The 25,501-nt window shown below is 41.1% G+C and overlaps 1 long non-coding RNA gene across 1 annotated transcript; it reads left to right on the top strand.

The window, feature by feature from the left end:
• Positions 1-1,958: 1,958 nt before the first annotated feature.
• Positions 1,959-22,239, top strand: LOC139670882 (uncharacterized). Its single transcript, XR_011697596.1, has 3 exons — positions 1,959-2,159; positions 10,672-10,734; positions 18,698-22,239. It is a non-coding gene; the product is annotated as an uncharacterized lncRNA (long non-coding RNA).
• Positions 22,240-25,501: the final 3,262 nt, after the last annotated feature.

The raw sequence follows: 25,501 nt of genomic DNA, 5'->3' as shown, positions 1-25,501 counted from the left end.
AAGAGATGCTTTTTTGCCTATGCATTCATTACTCAAACACACTTCATAGAGAGATCTATTTCAGCTGAGGTCTTTTGTGCAAATCATATGGCCAAGGCAAGACTGTCTTTCAGAGGGCTTTGCTCTACATGTTGATTTGAATTATCTCCTAACTGTGACTTTGAGCTTGCTTAGGAAACTGATCCCTAAACATTCCAGCTCCTGGTCAAGCGACAGAGCATTTCCTTCAGTTCCTATTTAAACATGCACTTATGTTCTTCTTCTTGGAGTCTGCACAAAGCCCTGCATTGTGGGCTGCATTGGGTACTAAACCTAGCACAGTTCGCTTAAACTTGCCTTTTTCAAAGATTTGCCTGGTCTCTTTTGAGGAAAACAAAGCCTTTTGTATTCTTGTGGCTGAAATTATTCAAGGGGAACCACAAAGCATAGAGAGCCCCCAGCTCCTCTCCTATTGCAATTTGGATTCCATTTCCCAGGGAAGTGTGACTACAAGGGACAATCATATGGAACTGTCCTGTATAATTTGCTTTTAGAACATTCCAGAAGGAAATATCTAAGAGAAAAGGTGGATGTTCATGCCAGTTCTTAAGGCAGTCTCTGCAGCTGAAAGCAATGTATGTTTCTTTTCCCATCCTGTGACAAAAGATTCTTGTAACATCAGCATTGTGTGTTGGTTTACCCTCTGAACCTCCAACATCCTCATGATTTTCATAATGACTTTTGACAATGAGCGAGGTAAATATATCAGAATTAGAAAAGTACCTTTTGAATTCACGGTGTGATTGATGGCATTTCTCAGGATATGAAATAGCAGAGTTTTGGTAGGGAGAGGGCAGGACAGGAGGGGAAAAAATGCATGAAAAGTAAGGTGTAGGGAAGAGAATATCAGAGAGGTAGAGTTGAAGACTGTGCCAAACACAAACACAAACAAATGCCTGCAGTTGCAATGTTTTACTTCCTGAGTCAGTCTGACCACAGAAGTAGTTCCGTGACTGATACTTGTGAAAGAGTAGGCAAGTGCAGAGGCTGTAAAGGACCAGTCCCCTATCAGCACCACAGAGGTATCAACAGCAACACTCAAACTGAGTTGAAAAAACCTGAGACCAGCAGTGGCAGTCCATGAAAGTCAAACGTGAACATACAAGGAAAGCTCTTATCACAATATGGAGTGAGAAAGCACGTGAAGTTTCAACTGTGCTTGTTTAGTTGCCTGGCACCTTGCCTTGAAGCCAATCCTTCCGAGCTGCCCTGGATCCCAACCAAAATAAAAGGTGGTTCCCTTTGCATGGGCAACTTTCGGTATAGAAAATCTCTAGCACAGAGTGTCCTGCTCCTCTGTGGCATGGGAGGACATGCTGCACTCACTGATCATGGTGGTCCATACAGGAAGTACATGAAATACAACAGCACATTCGCAGGGTGAAAGCCAATATACAGTATGTGACACAAACTTGTCAAGGGATGAGAAATGTTGTCCTTGTTTGTGTCCTGGCAAGATGTCAATTTAGAAAATAGCATCTAAATTCTGTCCCTGTTCTCTGTGTATACACATAACTGTGGTGTTGCATGATGAACTACAATGGGGATTAACCCATTACTTCCCTAAGGACAAGTTATATGCAGGTTACAGTAAGGCAGAGCCTAAGGATTCAGTTTTTGCTGGACATATGAGTCTGGGTTCTGTGCCAGTTCATCTAGTAAAATAAGATAAAATAAAATTATAAAATAAAATAAAATAAAATATAAAATAAAATAAAATAAAAAAAATAAAATAATAAAATAATGATCATGACTTTGCTGCAAAAAGGCAGCAGCAAGTGCCTCAGACATAGAGGAGGTGCAGGGGCAGTGGTAAGACTGCCTTGGCACTGGCTCACTGCTCACTGCTTTGCAGAGCTGTCTCACTGCTGCTGCTCTTATAGCTGCCCACAGCTCCGCTGACTGCCTGGATAGCTGTCTTAGGTTGAGGGCAGAGCCTCTCTCTCATGGAGCTGGAGTGTGCTTGGAGGCAACACCTGGCATTTGGGACAAGGCTGGTAATCAGCAACCAGAGCAGACCCTGAAGAAGGCCCAGCCACAGCGATAGTCTGAGCTAAAGCTTTCCCCTTCACAGGGGCAGCAGCCAGGTCTTATGCTGAGCTCCTGGAAGTGTCCTGGAGGTAAGAGTTCTCCAGCCTTCAATGACTGCTAATGAATAGCGGGTAAATTTGGGGCAAGTTACCTTTGTCTGCAGAAGGTGGCATTAGATGGTACAGGTTGTTAATGAGGCTGAAAAATGCATCATTTACTGACAAATCTGAATCACCAGTTGTCTACACTGCAGAGTCTTGTGCCAGGTCATATAGTTGAATAGAAATCATAGTTATTTGTTTGCTTGTTTGTATTTGGCCTATGAACAGATATATTGTGATTGAAAGCCTAATCTCCCCCCATTTGTCTACTAAAGTAATATTCCATAACTTGAAGGGAAAAAAAAATCATTGTAATGAAATGACTAAAATACTCATTTAAAAACACTTTACCATGCTTGTACATTTTTCAGTTGAGAAAATATATTATTCACCCATTGCATGGTTAGATAACTTTGGGCACAGGACTGTGAAGGAACTAGTCCATTCTGAACAACTACGTATCATAACTGGAAACACTTCAACCTTATAATACAGTCTCATGAAACTAAAGCCTTATAATTTACCTTAATCAGCCAGTGACAGACCTTCTGGCCCTTTGGCAGGATTGCTTTTTGTGTCTGAGCTTTCATTCGGTTCGTGCTGGGTGCAGTGTAGACATTCATTTTGAGTGAATCACTGACAGAACCATGATGACTGACTCACAGTCCCATGATTTTAAAGAACAGACATAGTGGATGGTTTTAAATACATAGTAGCACCATTTCACTGACATCAGCATTTTGGAAAAGAGGCAGATTCATTCCTCAGAGATACTCTTCACATTAATTAGTGCAACACAGAGTGAAATCTTGTTTACCAGACAGTAACACCAGCTAGTTACATGAATCATTTTGATTCGCAGGTCAGCTATAAAAATCTTTAAATAAAATTAAACAATTCCTCTCTGGGCTTTTTGCTTAAAATAGCTTTAAAACTCAAGGTACAATTCCTCCTAGACAATCCTGGGAAAAAGTAAACATGCTGTGAATGATTAGCTAACTTGACCTCCGCTTTCAGTGGAACAATGTCTTTTATATGGAAAGTTGGAAAACACCAATGAAAACTGATGTGTGACTGCAATTAACATTGCTGATTACTGTTACTGCTTTGCCACCCACATTCTTTAAGAGGCTACTAGAAAAATGATCTCTTTTCAGAGCTCGTTTATCAATGCTATCACATGAGGTGCACAGGTCATAGTTTTCACAGTGGTACAGCTCACTGAACTTCCATGCTCTGCAGTATTTTGTGCACAGGCCTGTTTTTTTCCACTTGAACAAAAGCACACCAGATTTAGTTACTCAATTTACTCCAGTAAGAGTACATTCACCCGCTTTGCCACTGTTGTTTGATAGCATGAAGTACTGTCTGCAGTTCCCAAGGAAGAAACCTAGGTGAAGAAGCTCAGCTAGGCAAAGAAGCCCCAGTAATATTAGGAGGACAGGTATAGTGGCAACCTAAAAACAATGCTGACATGACAAGGTACTGGTCAGTGTACTACAAGAAGCAGCTTCCCAGAAGGGCCCTAGAGCAGTGGCTTGTATCAGCAATACTGTGGCCAGCAGGACCAGGGCAGTTCTGCTGCTGTACTTGATACCACTAAGGCCACACCTCAAATCCTGCATTCAGTTTTGGTCCCCTCACTTCAAGAAAGATGTTGAGGGGCTGGAGTGTGTCCAGAGGAGGGCAATGGAGCTGGGGAAGGGTCTGGAGAGTAAGTCTTATGAGGACCAGCTGAGGGAGTTGGGGGTGTTAAGCCCGGAGAAAAGGAGGTTCAGAGGGGACCTTCTCACTCTCTATAAATACTTGAAAGGAGGTTGTGCTGAGGTGGGGGTTGGTCTCTTCTCCCAAGCAACAAGCAATAGGACAAGAAGAAAGAGTCTTGAGTTGCACTGAAGCAGATTTAGATAGAATATTAGGAACAATTTCTTCATGGAATTGGTTGTCAAACCCTGAAACAGGTTGCCCAAAGAAGGGATTGACTCAACATCTCTGGTGGTATTTAAAAGACATGTAGATGTGGCTCCTGGGGACATGGTTTAATGGTGAACATAGAGGTGCTGGGTTAATGGTTGGACTCAATGATCTTTCAGGTCTTTTCCAACCTTAATGATTCTATGATTCAGGGATTGTATGACTTAGGTGTTAGGAGGCAAAGGGTGGGACAGGAAGAAAAAGAAGGCAAGCATAACCTAAGCAAGGGTGGAACTGCAGGAAAGATTTCGGCAAGGTCAATGAACTTAACTAGAGCAAAAGCTTTGAGCACATGAATAGGAAGATGGTGAAAAAGAAGGAAACCTTTGGACCTTGTCCATTGACCTTATATGAGGATGTGTATCATTTCTCTGCATACTTGGAAATTCACCACTGAAGACATTTTACTTGCGTAGGAATCTGGGCAGCTGACACTGGTGGGCAACACAGGGACATGTTCCTATGTTCTGGCAGAGAGGGGGTTGATATTTGGACTTTGAAAGAGCTGAGAAAAAGTGGGTTGATATTTGGACTTTGGAACAGCTGAGAGAAAGTGGACTCAGGGACAGTGATTTCAGGATGGGTGTAGATGCGGCACACAAATAACACCTAGACCAAATAGATGCTCAAAATATTTGCATAGCAGTGACACTGCTGTGTAAGCAAAAGGACAAAGTAATATGATCTGGTGGGGATGTAGAATTTGTTCAGTGTTTGTGTGTAAAACAGACACCAAAAAATTAGACATGAAGTAAGAAGTTTTTAAGAAATGGACTATTTGTTCTCTTGAAGGAAACTGCCTACTTCAGGGTGACTGTGGACACAAGGAACCTCAGTCCACATGGAGACCTCACAAACACCTCACAAACACCTGCCCATCACACTGTCCATGGGACTGTCAGCATAGCCTGTGCTCTGCATAGCTAGCAGCCTCAAGGCTACCTGAAGCATTGCTAAGCCTTCTAAAATAGTAGAATAGGTTAGATTGGAAAAGACCTGGAAGATTTTCAACTCCAACCATTAACCTAGCACTGCCATGTTCACCACTAAATCATGTCCCTAAGTGCCACATCTACATATTTTTCCAATTCCTCCATAGATGGTGACTCCAGCACTCCGCAGGGAAGCCTGTTCCAATACTTGACAAGTGCTTTGGTGAGGAAATATTTCTCAATATCTAATTTAAACTTCCCTTGGCACAACTTGAGGCCACTTCCTCTTGCCCTATCGCTTGTTGCCTGTGAGAAGAAACTGACCTGGCTACAACCTCGTTTCAGGTAGTTGTAGGAAGTGATAAGGTCCCCCATGATTCTCTTTCTCTCCAGGCTAAATAACCCCATGACCTGGATGAGTTTAAGGACTCCAGTAGACTTGGCTCTAAATCCAATTCCCTCTAACTCCTGCTGGGGCAGTGCTTTTGCATTTGCACACTGGATGACTGCAGAGCATCCCTGTTGAAGGCACCTGCTGTGCCCAGAGAAGCAGCCAGACTCAGATGGACACAAGTAGCTGATAACTCACAGGAGTTGACCTGAGAACGTTCAAACATACAGTACTTAAGTCAAATACCAAGAAGCAGGAGATAGAGTCTTTACAAGCAGAAAGGAAATGCTTAATGACACATTTCAGCTATTGGGCCTTTTTAGTGATGTGAAGATTTCTATAGATCAAAAACAAATCAAAGGTGTTTTTTTTCTCCTCTGTTTCTTGTGAATGACAGTTGGAAACTCTTCCATGTGAAAGATAAGGTTGAAAAGAGGTTCAGCAGAACAGAGCTAACGTAAAAGAAGAGGTCCTCAGAGAGATAGTGTATAAAAATATTCATCATACTGAAAACACTACATTTACTGCGAGAAAAACAACTAGGCCATTCACATCTTGTATGTTTGCCAACAAGATCTGTAGCAAAAATAGTAAATCAATTGTTCACCTTTGATCATTCATGAAGACCAGGCACAGCTGGTTTTTGCCATATACAGGGTCTCTCAACGCCAAAATGAAGGAATATTAAATCACATCCTTCATGGTCACTAAGATGCCAACAATGCACCTTTTATGGTAATGTGTTTGTTGCTCAGCTGTTTGCAAACACTTAACAATGAATTATTAAAGAGGTACTGTTGCTTGGTAGAACTGATGACAGCAGATTCAAAGTCTTTCCCCAGACCTGCCATTGCCTTTTTCTGTCTTTTCTTGGCAAGTACTTCAGTCTTTATGAGTTTCAGTCTGTCTATCTGTAAATAGAGATAACACCTGCACTGTAATATATTAAATAAACTTAGCTTTTTCTTCCATTGACAAGCTGTCTATGAGCAGTCTGGTTCTGTATGTGAATCATCTCTGGCCAGTAAATTTCCTTACATTTGCTGGTTACAAGCACAGTGTTTCTTAAGTAAAATTGAAACACTGATAATGACAACTGGTTTGGCTCACTAACTCCATTCTTTTTTCTGTAGTTAAAAAATATACTACTAAGCTGTCTTGGGCATACTGGGGGTGGTGTGGAGGGGGAAGGGGGGAAGATATTTATAATTTAGAAGGAGGATGTGCTTAACATGGAGTAACCCAAATCCTTTCACTGACATCTTATTTAAAAATGTGCCTCTGGTATGTTTGCAATAGATTAGTGTTGCTGAATGAGAAACAAGTTAGTTTCTGACTCCAGGGCCACAAATAGAGTTCACCACTACCTTGCTCCATTCACAGTTCAGTCCTACTGTCACTTAACATGTGACAGGCAGAAAGAAAATCATAAATGCTCTGTACTAATTTTGAAGAGCAACGATTAAAATTGCAATAGAAGGCAAATCCCACCTTCTTCTGTACTGCAGTGGAGGAATGAAAAGAGGCAAATAGACACCATTCTTTCCTCTGCACCAGCTGGAGACTTTCCAAATCTGGTGCTTAAGAGTGGTAAGCAGAACATCAATTAAATAGGACATGGGTACAGTTCATACACTGTGACCTGGGGAGGTCAAGCTCCCCGCCCTAAGCTGAATCTGAATTGCTGCGGTGCGCCTTACAGGCAGTTTCCCATTGTCTCCTCACTAAGCAAAAAAAAAAAAAAAAAAAAAAAAAAAAAGGGGGAAGCTCTGCCGATACTCTTCTGACTACTTCTGTATTTGCATTTTTAGCACTAGTCAAATTTAAGGGCAATTCATGCTGTGGCCTTGGGAGTTGTTGGAGTTGCAAATAATGAACTACAGAATCTGTGTTTATTTTCTATGACTGGGTTAAAAAAACAAATATAGTGTATTCCTTCCATGGAGAGGGGAATTTTCCTCATGGCATATTGGAATCTCTCACATTGTCACAGATTTGATCTTTAATAAAGATATCTTTGAAAACACTGGTAGTTGGACCAGTTTTCACAATCTCAACACTGTACCTGTTCTGTTTTACTGCAGTTCTTACACTATCTGCAGACTCCTACAGATGCTTCTCAGGGTGTAGGTTTTTGATCAGAAATGTCTTTTAGTAAACCACCAAAATAACCAGGGTTCTGTTTTTTTATCACAAACATGTAGAAAATTCATTTCACCTCATTTTAAGCTATCTTAAACATATGCATCAGGACAATAAACTTGTGAGGCCAGTAAACATTGTAACCTCCTTTATATTCTTAAAGAAACTGAGGCAAGAACAGTCAGTCAGTAATATTTCAAAATAGCACTTGACTACCAAAAAGAGAACTTAGACAGAAATTGGGCATTAAACCTAAGGAGATATCTACAGGAAGTCTCCTATCCCTGAGCAAGCAAACTAGTTTTCCATTTGCTTCTTGGATTGTTTATGCATTTTTCTTCAAAAAAGTCAATGAGTAAAAAGAAAAGTGATAGCAGGCACATAGGAGCGACAAAGAGTGATTTCCAGGGAAAGCCTCATGTTAAATTGGAGTAAAAGCCAGAGGGGGATGGGAGGGGAAAGAAAAACCTCAGTAGCGTTTTGTCATTAAAAGGCCAAAACCACCCAGTTGATGTTCAACCACAAAATATGTTGTGGCAAGAAGGTTGTGTCCTGGGGAAAGTAATGCCTCTGAAGGCCTTTCGTACATCCACAAGGACTTTACCACACCCCTACTAGAAAGGATTCAAGCTTTCCTTAGGTGGCTGGTGGCATTGCCCCAAGTTAACTGGAGGCCTTTAAGTTGAAAACAAAACAGAACAATCCCTTCCTAGGGAGTTTCTTCCCATCAAGCATTTTGTGAGGTGTCCAACCTCTCCTGAGAGACCTGGCAGTCAAACTCCAGAAAGCAAGCATTTAAGTGCTTCCTTTGCCCTTCTCAAGCTCCTTGGCTGCTCTGGCAGGATGGTTGCTTTTATTGTGTCTATGGTGACTTATGGAGAGCAACTGATCTCCTGGCCATCAGGCTATAATTCCCAAGACACTTTGGGACAGCAAAAGGAAGCTTCAGTATATTTTGAGGCTGTCAGATGAGGCCAGGGCTTTCTCTCTGTCCATGGGTGGTCAGCCTGAGACTGATTCCAATTTGATTTCTTGCTTGTCACTGGCCCTTTATCTTACAGAGCAAGCTTGCAGGGCCATATGCACCTCAAGGGGTTTGCACACAACACCTTACCACCCTAAAGTATCCTCCTGGGGAGGGGAGTGCAATGAAACGCAGAGTAGGTGTTCACCTGTGGCACCTTGACAGCTTCGCTGATTCAGAAAGTTGGCCAATATCTCTAGAAGAAGGCTTGGTTAAACCATGTGCATAGGGAGGGAAGTTTTATTTTCTCTTTCAAGCAGGAGGACTGATGACCCTTCTTAATTGCCTAAAGTCCATTTGTTTCCCAGGACACTGCAAGGTAAGGAAACCAGCTCTGCCAAGACCACCCAACCTACCCCAGCACCAGCTCTAGTGTAGGGACACAGCCAGGGTGGTTCTTGCTTTGCTCCTTTGTCCACCTGGGAGACAACCATCATGCTGACCAAGTGGAAACCTTGCAGCTCTGAAACTGCTGGGATCAACATAAAACTGAAATACCCAGTGATTCTAAAATTGCTGCATATCACAAACACAGCCTTATTTTGTGACTGGTTTTTGTGATTTCTGTTGCTTCACATTTTTTACTCTGACTGCTTTAACCACTTGCTGGCCATAATGACAGCAACAGGCATGAGTGAAATTCCAACTCCCTCTGATCCTAGGAGAAAAATATCCCTGAAGTGACTTGTAGATCTTGGAGGATTTCACAAGGATTTTTAGAATGTTTGTCCCTTATGTCTGTCTTACAGTGGGAGCTGTGTAGTATCGATCCAAACACTCCATGGACTCACCAAAAGCTGAGAGACGTGTATGACAGACTCCTCTGTATCTGTCAGCCCTCCTGCTTCTGCTGGGACATTGGGCTTTCACAACTCACCCACCATCCCAGTAGCTTCCACTATTTTGGAATTCCACTTATCCTTTTACTAGCATAGTCTCTTAACAGTTTCTATAAAGTGGGCAACAAAAATCATCTGGTTTAACCTCATTGGCATGACTGTTTATGAGGTTCAATGTGTGAAAACCATTTACATTGAAATGATAGTTAACAGAAATTGAAAACTTACAAAGATGATGAAGACATAATTTTTCAAAGTATATATACTTTTTCCTTACAGTTGTAAGGATAGATATATGTGTATTCTGTGTGTGCATTATATATGCATGTAATTTAATATGCACAAATATATCCATGTGTGATTTTTACTGTGTAGTGTGCAACAACAAAATCAATTTTTTGAACATAAAGCTTTGCTGTCATTCTGTGCTGGCAGCATCTGAATTGGATCCAGTCATTGCAGAGAACTTCATGTGGACATATTTTCTGCCACTGCAGGATCTTTGAGTAGCTGAGACTGACGCAAAGTCTCCCCTTGCACATTTTAGTTTCATGGCCCATTATCCAAGGGTCTGCAGTGCCCCATTTAGGTCTTAACATCAGATTTTATGTGCCCATTTCTGCATCTACAGACATTTTCCAATGAAGTGTATGTACCAAAAGGCATAAAGAGCTGAAGCTTCTACAAAAACAGTGGACCTTAGCCAAACCACAGGCTTGTCTACAGTGCAATACTTGATCGACCTGCGCTCTGGATATTGATATTAGACAATCATCTCCCTATCATGATTAGAACATGAAAGAAAAAGGGAGCTATGGAGAAACTGTTAAGTTGTTTGAAGAAAAGTACTCTGGATTGTCTCTTAAGAGATTTTTGTTTGTCTCACAGATATATGTTGTCTATTTAAAAAATCTGTTCTCTCTGCCACAGAGATGTTTATTTAACATGGTTAATGCTTTCTTTTTTCCTGACATTATAATTATGTTAGCATTGCAGACTGAAGATTTAACCCAAACCACTTTTTTTTTTTTTTATTCAGCCAGTGCTATAGCCATAGATTATTCCTTGGCTTTAGACTTAGCTCTGTTCTATGGGTCACATTATCAACAGTTATTTTATACTGATTTACACCTGCCGAATAGCAGAGTCATTGCATCTAACAAGCTGAGGCCTAAACTAATTGCCAATGTCTCATTAGGCAGCTGCACAGACAATCCAGTCCTGGTGGATTTACGTGTTTGAACAGGTCTTGAAAGCAAAGGTAGGAAAAATTATATTGTGATTTTTCACAATAAAAATAATACTGTGATTCCTTGCAGTTATTGTATACTGATGCTAGATTTTTTTCTCCTGTTAGTAACAGCTGATTTCAGTGATACAATATAATCACCCAAACCTCGCCTGTTAGGCATGAGTAGAGCGACCAGCCCTGCATGACACAGACAGTCCCTGCCCAAAATGATTATGATCTCAACAAGACAGTCACAGAGCAGACAGTGAAAAACATGATGAGGAAGCTGGTTTAAGGGACAAATAGCTATAAATTATTATAATCACTATTATAATAATTTGATCTAATTACACAAGAGACTGTTACCTGTTTGACGATACAGCAAGCATTGGTTTGTTCTCTGGTCAAGAAATAAGTTAGTAACAAGAGTATCCTAGCTGTCTTTCCTGGCTTGTAATGCCAGCAGGTTTCTACCCAGCAGCTGACTCCAGTAAAATCATCTGTTTTTTTTTGAAAAAGCAGGAGGGGAGGGCAGCAGCTTGATGGGTGACCTCAATTCGCTGAGCTGCAAGGCCAGTTTTTTGGACTCCCCTTTTATAAATGCTGCAATTATCTCCTGTACATAATTCCAGTTACAATTCTGATTGGAAAATGGAGCTGCTTAGGGGAGCTTACAAGACAACATCTGTTCAACAACAGACATCTGTGCCAGAACAGCAAACCAGGGCGGCCCAAGGTGGGGTGCTTGAGTAAGATACATACACAGCCCCACATCTGTATGTTCTGGCATGGACCAAAATTGGTTCTTCTTCCATTGACATCTGTTTGTAACCCAGACCAAGGTCTCTTTCACTCTCTGTATTCCAACTTCACTCATTAAGGAATGCTTAACAAAAATCTTATTAAAGAAACCTCCCTGGCTGTTATGCCCAGTAATTCTTTAAACAAAATGTGTTCCACAGATAGCCATCCCCTATGTAGTGCAGAGAACCAAAGACAAACTAGTAAAACTAGTTTTCAAGTATCTTTTCCTGTATCTTTGGACTTATTTCACCTCCTTTTGCTAGGGGATGACTAATGAACTAGTTGATTTTTCTGCTAGCCCACCACAACCCTACACTGCCATCCTGCACCTGCAGTATCCCTGTGTGGCTACCACCAGAAAGCCCACCAGTTACACAGGGGTCCATTTCCCCCCATTTAAGAGAAGAAGCTGGAGCAATTAATTAATCCTTCCAAACTGCTGTTTCTCCAGCCCAAACCCTTGTGTGCTGTGTTGGGCAACTTGGTGAGTCATAGACAGCTCTCACTGAGTTCTATCATGCTTTTGCTTATCCTCAGGCTTATTCCAATAAGACTTTCCAATTCCTGTATCTTACTGCTTTTGCCAGGATGAAGCACTGATTAAGAGCTGTAGAGGGAGTCTGCCCTGACTCCTGTGACTAATATATGCTGGCAAACTGGCCAGTTTTGCCTGTACAGGTATTGCAAACTGTTGTAGTACATGGCTCAAGTAATATGAAAAAGACTCTCCTCTCCCAATATTTCCTCCTTCATCCCCTGACTACTGACAGAGACAAATTATGGTCTGACTGTCTCCTCATTCAGACTAAAGTCACAAGTTCTACTCCTAAGCGGGCATGAATTTTTTAATGAGGAAATGAAGAAAACAGAAAAACAAACCAAAAACCAAAAAGAAAAACTTTTATTACTAAGACACATTTAAATAGAAAGATTATAAAATGAACAAAATTGTTTTTTATATGATAAGACATTGCTCTAAGGACTCACATAGGATTGATGAGGAGTTTTTTGAAGGCTAATTGAGGAGTACAGTCTAGAGCACACAACAGCCAATACAGTAATAGTTGACATAATGAGTAATATCAGGAAGATTCCTTGTGTGCACTGTAAAAAAAAAATGAACTGTCCAAAGGGTCTGTCCTGCCTCACACCATCTCCTTAGAAACACTCAGTGATGGGTGGCTCTAAAAGACACAAATCATGTGAAACCCTGTCATACCTGAACCACCCCTGTTGCTTCAGGTGTCTTGCTGGCTGACAGTGAACATGAGGCTGGAAATATAAAGTGCATCACTGGTCCCACCCCTGCATTATCTTCTCAGATAACTCTTTCTGAAGGCAATGAGCCAAATTTGGACAAAGGTCTGCTCGAGTGTTCTACTGGACCTGAAACATTACAAAACCAGAGAATGGAGAAGGAAGGAAGGAAGGAAGGAAGGAAGGAAGGAAGGAAGGAAGGAAGGAAGGAAGGAAGGAAGGAAGGAAGGAAGGAAGGAAGGAAGGAAGGAAGGAAGGAAGGAAGGAAGGAAGGAAGGAAGGAAGGAAGGAAGGAAGGAAGGAAGGAAGGAAGGAAGGAAGGAAGGAAGGAAGGAAGGAAGGAAGGAAGGGTTTTCTTCCAGTTAGTTTAGTCCCCTCCCTTATCTATTTGCTGATCTTTCAGCTGGGTAAGGACAAGGCTGTGGCACTAGTCTTTGTCTCAGTGCCCATGTTGTCTATACACTGCTGTTTCACTGTAGCAGATCTCCTGTAAGGTCTGTTTGCTGTAATTTCCCCATGCTATTTACCATGCAAACTGGACCTAATTGAGAGCAGATCCCAGTATACTGGACTGTGTGCAAACATCTACAAAGAGTATTTCAGGAGTGGAAGAATTTCAAATCTCTGCCAACCTGAATGCAAATCTCTTTGTTGCAAACAAATTGTGAATTTCAAATGATGGCGGTTTGGTGTGCAAATACAAACCCTCTATCTCTAAAAGTGGGTGGTTTCCCTTTTGTACCACCTAACCAACATTAACAGGGAGAAGTGTCCCTTCTATATCTTTGGGGCAGGATCTCCTGCAAAGCCAAGTGCAGGAAAGCACAAGAAGATCAGGTCTCTCTGAATCTTACCTCTGCCAAGAGACTGTAGAGGATTATTTGTGGACCTGAACTTCAAATGAGTTAGATGTCAGCCAGCAGACTTACTGAACCTTTCTTGGCTGGACCACTGACCGAGTGCCTGCAAGAAGCTGGTTATTATATTGTCCCTAATTCAGCCTCAAGAGTCTGGAGTGGAAGTGATTAGACATGTGAGCTGTGGTTTGGGAGACATACTTGCTGTCTGCCAAGGGACGTGCAGACAATCACGTAAAGCAGAAATGCACTCGCTCTTGTAGTGCTGCCCTTGCTAATGAGATGAACCTCCTATTGCAGCAGCTGTGACTCAGAGCAGCATTTGTATATCCTTGATCAAGGAAAAAAAAAATAAGGACCAGGAGCTGAAGAAGGGTGGGATGATTAGGGAACAGCCAAGAAGAAAAGCATATTCAGAAGTGGGTGAGGCTTTTCTCACCTGGGACGTGCTGCTTTGCACCTAGAAATGTCTGCCCGGGCAGAGCCCACTCTCCTCCCCATGTGCAATATTCCCATGCAGGCTGATACAAGCAAGAAGGGGTGGTGGGATCTGGCTTAACCTTGTCTGGGTGAGGTAAGCCCTTTGGGATCTGTATTTCAGCAGGAGGGAGTTATGCACTTAATGGCAGTTATCTACACGCATATTTTTACACCATTAAACTCAAAGATGGATGTTTAATTTCCCCTTACTGTGGTTCCCAGGAGTTCAGCATTATAAGGCTGTTGACTTTTGAGATTTTCTGTTAAAGGCATAATTGTGGAAACCTCATGAGGTTTGAAATAAGATACTGTATTATTTACACACACCCACATACACACAAAGCAATTTCACTAACTGAGATTAAGACTATTTCCCTTAATTAACAGAGCCTGTAAAAAGAATGTTACTACTTAAAGTGTAAAGTGAGACAGGAGTGAAAACAACCTCTTTTGGAGGCACAAATAAATGTTGCAGTGCTTTTAAAGGCAGCTTATTTGTTTAACAATGAGATCACGATAAAAGGGAGTACCTCACTTTCACTTTGTTGAAAATTCTTCTCTCCCTTACTGTGGTGACAGACACATATGTCCAACTACAGAAACACATCACTGAAGATGCTTATGTTGGAAGAACTCATGAGGTGCTATGAAGCATGTTTTGTTTCTGTTCCTAAATGAAGGGACTGAATCCCAGTTTCATTTGGAAATCTCATCACCAACAATACCTTTTGAATGAAGGGTTGGGCCCTACTTTGACAGGGACAGGAAGGGATAGGTAGTAATCCCAAAATGACTAACTAAAGCAGGCTTTTGAGGAAGGAGAAGTAAAATCCTATGCAGAGGGCATCTGCAAGGTTCCTTTGGACCACTGGTGTCTTAACAGCTCTGGATGCAGTCATCTGCCTCAGGGTGTCCCTACATATGACCTAGCATGCCCCAAGATGGACGACCTTGCATGTCCCAGGGTGAAGCACCTGCAGCCCGGACAACCTAGAGTGGTGTCTGGGGGAGAACAGGATTTGCTGGGCAGATGAAAAGGCTAAAAGGGGCTTGTAGAAGACCCAAATAAGTCAATTTATCTCTGTGTGTACTTCTGGCTTGGGTAGAAGGGCTGTTTGCTAGACCTCCTTATAACCACGGAAAGGTGGGCTGATGAATTGTCTCAAGCCCATGGTCACGGTCAGAAGCCACACAAGTCCAGCTAAAGGATCTCCAGCATTCTTGCAAACCTCTGTGCTGCAGGAGGTTTCATTCCTGCAGAATAAGCAGCAGTTTGCACCATTTGGCAAGCTTTTCTGGGTCAGGGTGGGGTGTTCTATAACATAGGTACCCTGTGAAGGTTTTGGTGAATTTACCTCAGCTTTTTAGATCTTCTCCAGAAACACCAGGACACCACAGCCATTATAAAAGCAATCCTCTAAGAGAAATCAGCTTCATACATCTGCTCTTGTGTGAGGGTCATGGGGTCAAGCAGCATTCAAAGTACTCTTGGCAAAAACATGTATAAAACAAAGGTAAGAAAATTGTTGTTTAAGCTGTCCTAGAGAGTTTAACATGGTAGTAACTGAAAACTGGCAGCTACACAGCCTCACAGCCCTCCCGTGAGATACTGAAAATTTTTGGTTATGGGTTTCTTTTTGCAGATGGTTTTCTCAAGATCATTTTACACATTCATGCTGGAGCAAACAACAAAGGTTTTATTATTTCCATGTTCTCTTTTTCTCTGTAGGCCAGGGACACACATTCTTTTTGCTTCCCAATTTAAGTAGGTTAGTTAACTTTATTTCCTAATGTTAATGCAATCTTTGTTTAAGGGAATGTTGCAACTGGATATTGATTTTTTTTTAAGAAATAGGACAGGTCATTTCAATGCTTCATGAACCTCATTTTCACTGTGGGTCTGGGAGACATGGAGGATGGAAGACCTCCTCTTGTTCTCTCTCACTGCACTCCATGTGTTTTCTCAGCCTCTTCTTGCATCCATCATTCACTCCACTGTAGTCAGCTCTCTTGGTTTTGGTTTTTTTGATGGTCTCTTCCCTTTCTGTGGGTGGCAGGCCTATCCTTCCCTATTCTGTTTCTGTTCCTTTCCTTCCTTCCCTTTTTTAGAGCTTTGTGTATAATTTTGGCTGAATACTTCTACAAGAAACTCAAAAGCAAACCTAAAACCACAAGAAAATCAAGGAAACAAAATGGCTTAAGATTAAAACCTCAAGGTTCAGACTTGTTTAAGGCATGGAAACAACATGAAAAATTGCAGCCCAGTACCCTGAAATTTAGCAGTATTCCCAGGAATTGGAAAGGTTTTAGAACCAAGGTTTCAGGTCAGTGTGAAAAACCAGAAGTGGCCCTGTCACTGTTTCCCATACAGCTTGGAAATGCCTACAGATGGAAATGCCTACTCTCTTAGGTCTGCTCACCCAGCACATGAGCTGCCTGGTTTTACTTGGGAAGCTGAAGCAGAAAGTGCGACAGTTATTTTTGGCACCTTATTGTTTTCATCCTGTACTTAACGATAGCTTTGATTTTTTTTCAAATATAGCAATCCTTTCCATTGGACTTTGATGTTTGCCATGGAGGTACCTATTAACCAGCCAAAGGTGATTATTTGGACATCACTGGCTTTGTTTCTTATTTCAAACATATATTTCATATGCTATATAAATACATGTACATAACAGAAAAGCAGATCCTGCTAAGTCTGGAAAAATGCTTTCATTTATAGGCAACATGCCTGCAGGCCTCCCCACTAATGCATATTTTCACTATTTCTCCACATAAGGAGAAAAGGATCTGGTGTTGCTTCATTTTTAAATGCATGGATCCTACCATAGACTCCTCAAGAGCCACAGACCAGTAACTGCGACTCCAAAAGGCAGCTGTGTTTTGCTAACTACACATTGTCAAAATAGAACTGTGCACAAGGAGTTTTGTCAGTAGATGCTTTGTGCCATAAAAACACTTGCCTGTTTTAGTCTTTGTATCTTTCCCATTCTCTGTCAAAATGATCAAATGTCACAGCCTGGGCCAAGATGATGGACTTCTCCCTTGCAGTGTCCCGTATTCCAGCACAGAGTCATAGAATTATGGAATGGTTCGAAGTGGAAAGAAACTGAAGGATCATCCTGTTCCAATCTCCACTCCCATGGGCAGGGAGACCTTCCTCTAGACAAGGTTACTCAAAGCCCCATCGAGCTTGGTACTGAACACTGTCAGGGATGGGCCATCCACAGCTTCTCTGGACAACCTGCTCCAGTGCCTCATCACCCTCACAGTGAAGAATTCCTACTATCTAATCTAAATTTGCAGTTTGAAACCATGTAATGAGAGGTCTGGTTGTGTTCCTGCACTCTTACTCCATTCTCCCCTCAATGGTAGTTCCTGAAAAGAGATCACATGTGTGTTCAGTTATTATTATTAAAGCTAACAGCATTTTTTCCAGTGAAAAGGTTCCATAAAAACTCCCATTTTTCCCATCACTCTTCATATGTCTTTGATTAAAAATTTTCAGTGGTTTTGTCTTCTTAGGCAGAAAAATGTTTTATTTTCAATTCTAGAATTCCAGAGAGCAATTTTCAGGACATCATTAAATCAAATCTAATAGAAAACACAGAAAAAAATTTGGGCCAGATCTGCTTTGTCAGGATTATGTTGTATCTGTCCTACAATAGCTCATTTATGATCAGCCTGGGGATATCTGAAGATTGGACCTGGCGGTCCAATTAAGCTCTTTCACAGATGATTACAGCAGTGCTGCTGAAAGCAGGAGAGCAAGGTCTAAGCTAACAAAACTCATTTGAGCGAAAAAATTCATGAAGAGCAATATGACACAGAGAATGCTGTTTATTACCAGTAGTGTTCAGGCTAGTCAAGCTACATGGACTTATATGATGGATGAAACGAAGATGGTGAAACCTATCAATCTCTAAATCAGAGCTGAGTGGACAGGGCCGGTTTCTGCTGGCAAGTTGAATCTGTACAGTTCTTGGTCAATTACCTACCTTCCTACAACCTTTAGAGCTTAAAGGGAGCATAAATGAGTACAAAATACATTGCCTATGCAGAACTAATAAAACACAAAGAACACAAATGCTGACCTCGGGTTTCAGACACCATGGGAAGTATTGCAAGTGTCAATGGGAGATATAGTGTCTGATGGATATTGTTTCAATCACCAAACCAGAGGAGTAAAATAATAATATTTCCTTACATCACAGTTAGTCAGGCACCAAATAGTAGCTACTTTCAGCCCAAAAAGCCACATTATCTGTGACTATGAAGATGTACAGCTGCAACTTTAAGGCTCATGCTTTTGAGACACTTGGTAATTCCAAGAGAAGGCAGGAGGACTAGGCATTACACATGGCCATGGTTCATTTAGCCAGTGATGACACAGCTCATGTTGACAAAAGCATTTGATTAAATTTCCCTCAGATTACATCAGCTGTAAGTACATGTATAATTAATCTCCTTTTGCATGTCTATCTTGCCTCTCTGTGGAGAGTTTTGTGTGTGATATTACTGTTTAAGTTCACACTGTGATTCTTTCCCACTTCTGAACAATGCAGTGATGCCAGTAAATCTTTGTATTTTAGGTCTGCTCTAACCTGAAAGCATGAGAGAACATGATGGTGCTTCCTGATGTGCTTGGATGTGAGCCTCGACTGGTCTGCTCCCAGCTTAGATGTTTGATCCTTCACTTCAACCCTTCACTTGCCATAAGTCAGGGGTTTGGAGGCTGGGCTTTTAGCTATGCAGGTCTCAGCTAACATATTGAACTGTCATGTAAATTGGTGCTGAGAGTTTCTGATGGCGCTTTGCTGTGGGGTGTGGATCCAGGATGCTGCTGGCTGAGGAGATGCTCAGTGTATTTCAGATGTAGACTTCCTCCTGCAAACAGGCTGCTGGGTGATTGGACTGTTATCTGCTTGTGTTTGGAGAATCAGATGTTTGTGACTCCATTAAAATAAACAGAAATATCCCCAAGAAGTAGCCAACTCCATGCAATTTCTCTCCATTTCAGAAGCAGAAACTGCAAACCTCAAACAGCCACTAAATGATATATCAGCAGGACATGAAGCATCATTTCTTGGCTTATACGTTTTTTAAAGATCTAAATAGTTGAACTTAGCTCAATCATCAGAACATAGCTGGGAGGATTGCTGCAGCACAGTGTCCGGCGCTGGGCCGAAGACCAAATCCTGTGCAGAAAAAAAGGCTTGGAAGTGCTCATTCAAATCTATTTGATACATGAAGAATCAATATGTAATTCTATTTCTTTTGGATTTTGCTCCTCATACTGTTTATAATCAAGATTAAGGATACACTGTTGTTTTAGCCAGGCCACAAGGAATCTGAGATGCTTATTTTTATCTTAGTCCTCCCTTCAGATTTTCAAGTATTTTTACTGGCAAAAATGTGACTTAAATGTTCTATTTAATGAAAGAAGAAAAAACTTTATTGCACATGATATTTTTCTTTGGGAAGTGTCAAACCTCCCGTATTTTTTCTACTTTCCTGCTATATGCTGAGTGTACATGATGAAGAAGAGTTGTATCATATCATATTTCAGGAAGAAAGTGAACTTTGTGGACTTTAGAAACTTTTTCCACTTTCAAACTACCAAACTGTCCTTCAATACATCATTTCTCAAAACAAGATAATAAAAAGCTTTGAACATGCCGTTGAAAAATTTCAGCTTTTACATCATGAGTTTCTATGCCTTGATTAGTTTGTGGATAGAAAGAAATTCACTTTTTGTGCAAAAAATATGTCTTACACAGGATGTGGAGGCTTCTCATGTAGGCATGAATAATCAAAGTCCATTGCTTTGCCTCCTGTCAAGTGACAGGTTCATTTTATGTCCAGGGGCAGCACCTGTGGATAGCTGAGAAAGAAGTGGCCCTTATCAGAGCTGAGTTGCAGTGGTGTTACTGACCCACATTTGGGTGTGTTTGATGCTGTTTGCTGTACACTGGCAATGCAAAGCATTGCTTCTTGGGGAGGAGGGGTGCTTGCACAGCCTGTGATGTCCTTGGTTTTCTCCTTAGTGAACTGATGACATTATCTGACAAAACTTAACTCTCCTCCAGCTGTTTGGCAGCTTAACCACATTGTGCGATGTCACCTTCTACCCCAGATGAGATCATTTGGTTTCAGCAACCATGGAGGACCTTCACAACAGACTCGGGGTGCTGCTAAATGAAGATCTTGGATATTAAGCTAAAGAATGGTAACACTGGAACAGAACCTGAGAGTCCTGGCACACTGAACTAGATTGCCAAAAAGATTTACTCTATAGATTATAGAAGATAAAGCAGCTGAAGACTACCAGACAAAGGAGCCCAATGTCAAGCTCTCCCTGGTTTAACGTTACTTTCTTTTTGTATGTACAGTGTTATTGTTTAAATGTAATTGGAGCAGTTGTACAAAGGAATATTCTGTAGATTACTAATGATAATACTCTACTGAGGGGTGAACTCTTCTGAAGAAAATAGGGACAAAGACTAGATCATACTAATCACTAGGATTCTGTTTGAAGAGCAAAGGCAGCTTAGAAATGATTAATTTCAGCAGTGTTTGACCAGCTTTTTCAGCTGGCATCAAGCCAAAGCAAGTGAAAGGATAAAAAACTTAACGATGATAATTCATGCTGCTGCTGCATTTTTTTTTTTGTAAGTAAAACAGAGAAATGAAATGAGGTGGCAGGAAGAGTGAAACAAAAGAGCAAGAGATGGAAGGGACATCAGTCAAAGGATAAGGCCAAACTGTAAGAAGCTGTAATGTTCAAAACATGTCACAGGGCAAAGTAAGAGGATGAGCCATGGAAACAACAGGGACATGGGTCAGGCAAGACTCAATGCAATTGTTGTCTGACTGTCTGCTGTGCAGCCAAACTCTACCAGCGAGAACTGCAAGGAGCTGCCCACAATGTGGGACTAGATTGGGTTTGGATTTGAAAGGACACTGACCTGCTTCTGAGCAGAAGTTTAAATGGGATTGGAGATATAACATGGAAAGGATGAAGTGCCAGAAGTTCTAGGTGTCTTCAGATAAAACAAAAGGATTTTGATGTTTCTCTTGGCTTTCAGACTGTTTTTTCCCTTTGTGTTCATAACCAATAAATTGAAAGGACCTTTAAAAAATAACAGTAGCCACCCTAAATTGTGACTGCACAATCCTGATGGCAGACTTTTACTGTGATTGCTATAAATCCTCACTTTAAGACAGTATCAAGACTGAACTGATGTGGCTGCCTTCTGGTCAGGTGCTTCTATTTAATAAATAACAGCTATAAATAGACACTCAGCAAATTTTCATGTAAAGGCTTAGCCCTTCCCAGGGCAGAGGCAGTGGGGGAGTTGTAATGTTGACAACTGAAACAGTGGCAGATGTTTTTACCACTTACTGCTGAGACAGCTGACTTTAAGTGCAGAGGTGGGAGAAGCCAGAGTAGCTAGGCAATGTCTCTTTTTTTGACCTCGGTGTCTCTGATTTAAATGTGGAATTTTTCTCCATGAAAAGGCACATTAGTCATTTTCCACTAATGCAGAAACATCTATATAAGATTATCCATCCCATTCCCAAAGGAGTGTCTAAGAGGGCTTGGATTGTCCTCTCATGTGTTTATTTTATCCACTGATTACAGAAAGAGAGTAAAAGATCAGTTTGCATTAGATATCGAACATTTGGGTGGGCAAATTAGGTAATATCATCCTTGAAAGTCTTTCTATGAACAACAGGGAGAGAAAATTTGAACCCCTTTATGTGAGAGCAGGTATCATAACGAGACCTTACATGTAGCTTATAAGAGCTTATTAGAGGTTTGTGGAAAGCCTTTACTTCTTCTGGCTTTAAAAGTCCAAGCATCTCATGATGAGAACAAAGTAGAGCCCACCAGATCCCACTCTACATGTCCATGGGGAAGCACCACACTGTGCCAGCCAGAGGGTGCAGTCCTTCAGCATCTTTGTCGCAGCTGGAAAACCCAAACCATGGACTATGGCTTGGATTGCTAGGCATGACCTCAGAACAAATTGAAAATCAGGATTCAATTAGCCATAGGTTCCAAGTATCTCATAAAGCAATGAAGCACCTCTTAAATAAAATACGAAAAATAAGGAAAACCCCCAGTGACTGTGCTATTTGTTGGTGCCTGTATTGTTACTGCCAAGAAAAAACAGAATCTGACTAAATGAGTCTGCCAGAAGTTGGACTGTTTTGTCTTTGGGCATCAGGGAAGTGTGTGGATATTTTGAGTCCTTCATAAAGCTTAATTTCATTCTCAAAAAATTCCCAGTCTGTTTTGGTTGCTCTTGTAAGTGCAGTTCTACTCACCACTCAGAAAAAGTACGTAAGTTCTGTGTATTCACCATAGAGTAAGTAAGAGAAAAAATAAGTTTTTACTGGGACAAAATTAGACCAAGACATTCCTGTATCTTACCTGAAGTTGCAAAGAAGAACTTTCTTAACTCTTTGAACAAGGTGAGCAAATTTGAACAAGAAAGAATGGCAGTTTGGTAATTTGTGATGTGTAATGTTTTAGGAACAGTCTCCAAATAGTTTTTATCAAAAAGTTTTGACAATAGAATTAGTTTCTTAAACATTTTGTTTTAATATCTGTTTCATTCACAGTATATTAAACACTGGGCTCTAGAGTCCACTGGCAAAAAACCCAAAACCTTCAGTAAAATTCAAGCATGGTAAGGAAGGTAATTAAAATTAAAGGTGGATATGAACCAAAATTTTGGATCTATATGTAATCAACTATAAATATTTTGATGATTTCAACAGAGAAACCTCAGAGAAAATATTCTGAAACTTGAATTCCTTGAACTAAACATGTTGAAAAAACTCTTACATCTCAGACACTAATACTAAAGAAAATTTGTGTTCAGGATCATAAAATGATAGAATCATTTAGGTTGTAAAAGACCTCTAAGATAGTTTAGTCTGACCATTAATTCAGCAATGCCGAATCCACCACTAAAACACGTCCGCAAGTGCCACATTTACATATCCTTCAAATCACTCCACCACTTCCCTGGGCGGTTCCAATGCTTGACAACTCTTTCAGTGAAGAACTTCTTCTTAATATGCAATCTAAACATTCCCTGGCACACTTCAAACCGTTTCTCTCCTACTGTCACTAATTACCTGAGAGAAGAAACTGATCTCCATCTCATTCCAACCTCCTTTCAGACAATTGTAGAGAATGACAGGGTCACTGTTTAAAGGGAGTGGCCACAGTTTGGTTTTGAGAGGGGCTTCGTCTTTCCAGGATGATGGTGTTGCTGGCACAAAAAAATGGAACAGGACTCCCAGGGGCCCGAGCTAGTGCCCAGTATGGTTTCAAAACTGGGTGAACATGGTGAATTGGTACCTGATTGCTTGGACAGGGCAGCTGAATGCATGTGCAGAAGCTGATTGGTAGTCTGATTCTCTGGGTGGTGATTGAGGATTATTGAATATCTACAGTTACCAAAGTCCTATTTTATATGCCTCGATCTCTTTTTGCCAAAGGGCCATGCAAAAATTTTAGGTGCAGTGTTTTGAGTATAACCTTGAAGCAGTCTAAGCCTAAAAGGTGAGTATGACAGAGATTAAATCTAGAATTTACTAACCAGGACATGTAAAAATATTTCATTTAAGTGTCTGAGAGCTGCACAAAAATACAGGGAGTAAACAATTTGCAATGAAGGATTAAGATGACCCTAGGCTCCAATAAATGCCTGACAAGATGAAATTTGATTTTTTTTCCTGAGGTCAAGCTGTTCTTTGTTCCAGTAAAATTATTTAACCATATTCACCTCCTCAGAAATGTATTTTATGTACTCTGTCCGTGCACTGCAGCTAAGCCCAAGTCATCCTTTAATATTGTATCATGAATGGACAACTCTTTATTTGACCAGTGAATGACCTCTTACTTCACGCCAAATAAGTAGAAAGTATTCTTCTTTATGGCAAGAACATTTACTATTATTAGTGCCTCAGAAATATTGCTTTTTGTTGTATATTTATGTATAGTACAGGCAGAAGGGTGTAGCAGGTACATGTGTGTACTCATGTGTGTGCATGCAAGAGAACTCTTAAAATTAATTGCTTTGGCTCACAAAACCTTCTGAATCTGTTTACATTCCTGAGGCAAATTCCTTAATATATCTGTAGTTAAACTGTTCCACAGCCTCTAAATGCATGGCTTTGGTATGCTACCCACCTTCCCTGTGCAGGGAATCGCTGGGAACATTTCGTTCCTGCTGAGAATAAACGTGCCCCTGATATAAGCACAGCAGCAATGTGTTAATACACTCTGGTGATGCTACTTAATCCTGAGGATAATGTATTGGATTTTCTGCATATTATCTTCAAATAGCATGGGAAGGGGAAATTGTTTGGTTTGGATTGTGGAGCAGTGGGCAGGAGGAGGAGGAGGGAAGGGAGTGGGAAGTGTTTAAATAGCTCCAGTAATGACCTCAGGGCTGATGGGACACTCCCACTCACATCAGGATTTATGCTGAGTTTTTGAATTGAGGAAGATTTGCCCAATAATGTCAGATAATTTGCAGTGTTATCGGCTGGGCAATGCTCATTCAAGATAGCAGTAAGAAGTGGTTACACTCTTTACAGGAGGGTGGGTGGGGGGTTTCTTCCCCAGCCCTCAAGGCCATATCAGGGCCATTACCTGTGACCTTTCAAGGCCAAGAGTATTAGTTGAAAGATAAAGGTTTGAGAATCTGCCTTGCTCATGCAGCTCTGATTTTCTCCCAGCAACCTGAGAGCTGGCCAGCTTCCATATGGATTTGTGATTCAGGATAGGGAAGTTCCACCAGGGCCATGTTGTTCCATGGCCTTAGAGGACTAAAATACAGACCATTTGCATAGCTGATAAGTGTGCAGTGCATGAGAAAGGTGTATTCTTCTGGCTATGCTGTAGGAAAAAAAAAAAAAAGGTCTGTAGAAGATGAAATAGAAGCAGACTTAAAGCTCCAAACACAGGGTCTCAAAGAAAATGCAAGAGACAGATGCTTTGGAGCAGAGTGCTAGGCTGAAAAGGCAAACATGGGTCTGCACCCCTTCTTTTTCTGACTCCTCTTACTTTGATCTGTAGGATGATCTGTAGGATCACCTCTGAGGAATATCTTGTTTCACCATCAATGTGATAGAGCACATCTTCCATTTGGCCAAACTTCTCCAGTAAAGCCAGTAGCAACATGTTACAACTTCTCAAAAGAATAAATATATACACCTCTTTTCCCATCAAAAGAATCAGTTATGCAAGACATGTTTCGAATGGTGTAGCACAGTACTGCTACAAATTAACCTATTCAGCTTACGGGGCTTCCTGGTGTTGGATGGTAGTATTTGGGAATGTGATGTTCAACAAAATAGTGAGTCATTGG

Source organism: Pithys albifrons, chromosome 4 (genome assembly GCF_047495875.1).
Source record: "Pithys albifrons albifrons isolate INPA30051 chromosome 4, PitAlb_v1, whole genome shotgun sequence".
In the NCBI taxonomy this organism is placed as follows: domain Eukaryota; kingdom Metazoa; phylum Chordata; class Aves; order Passeriformes; family Thamnophilidae; genus Pithys; species Pithys albifrons.
Note: the sequence above shows the minus strand (reverse complement) of the source record. Positions and strands in the feature narration are given on the sequence as shown.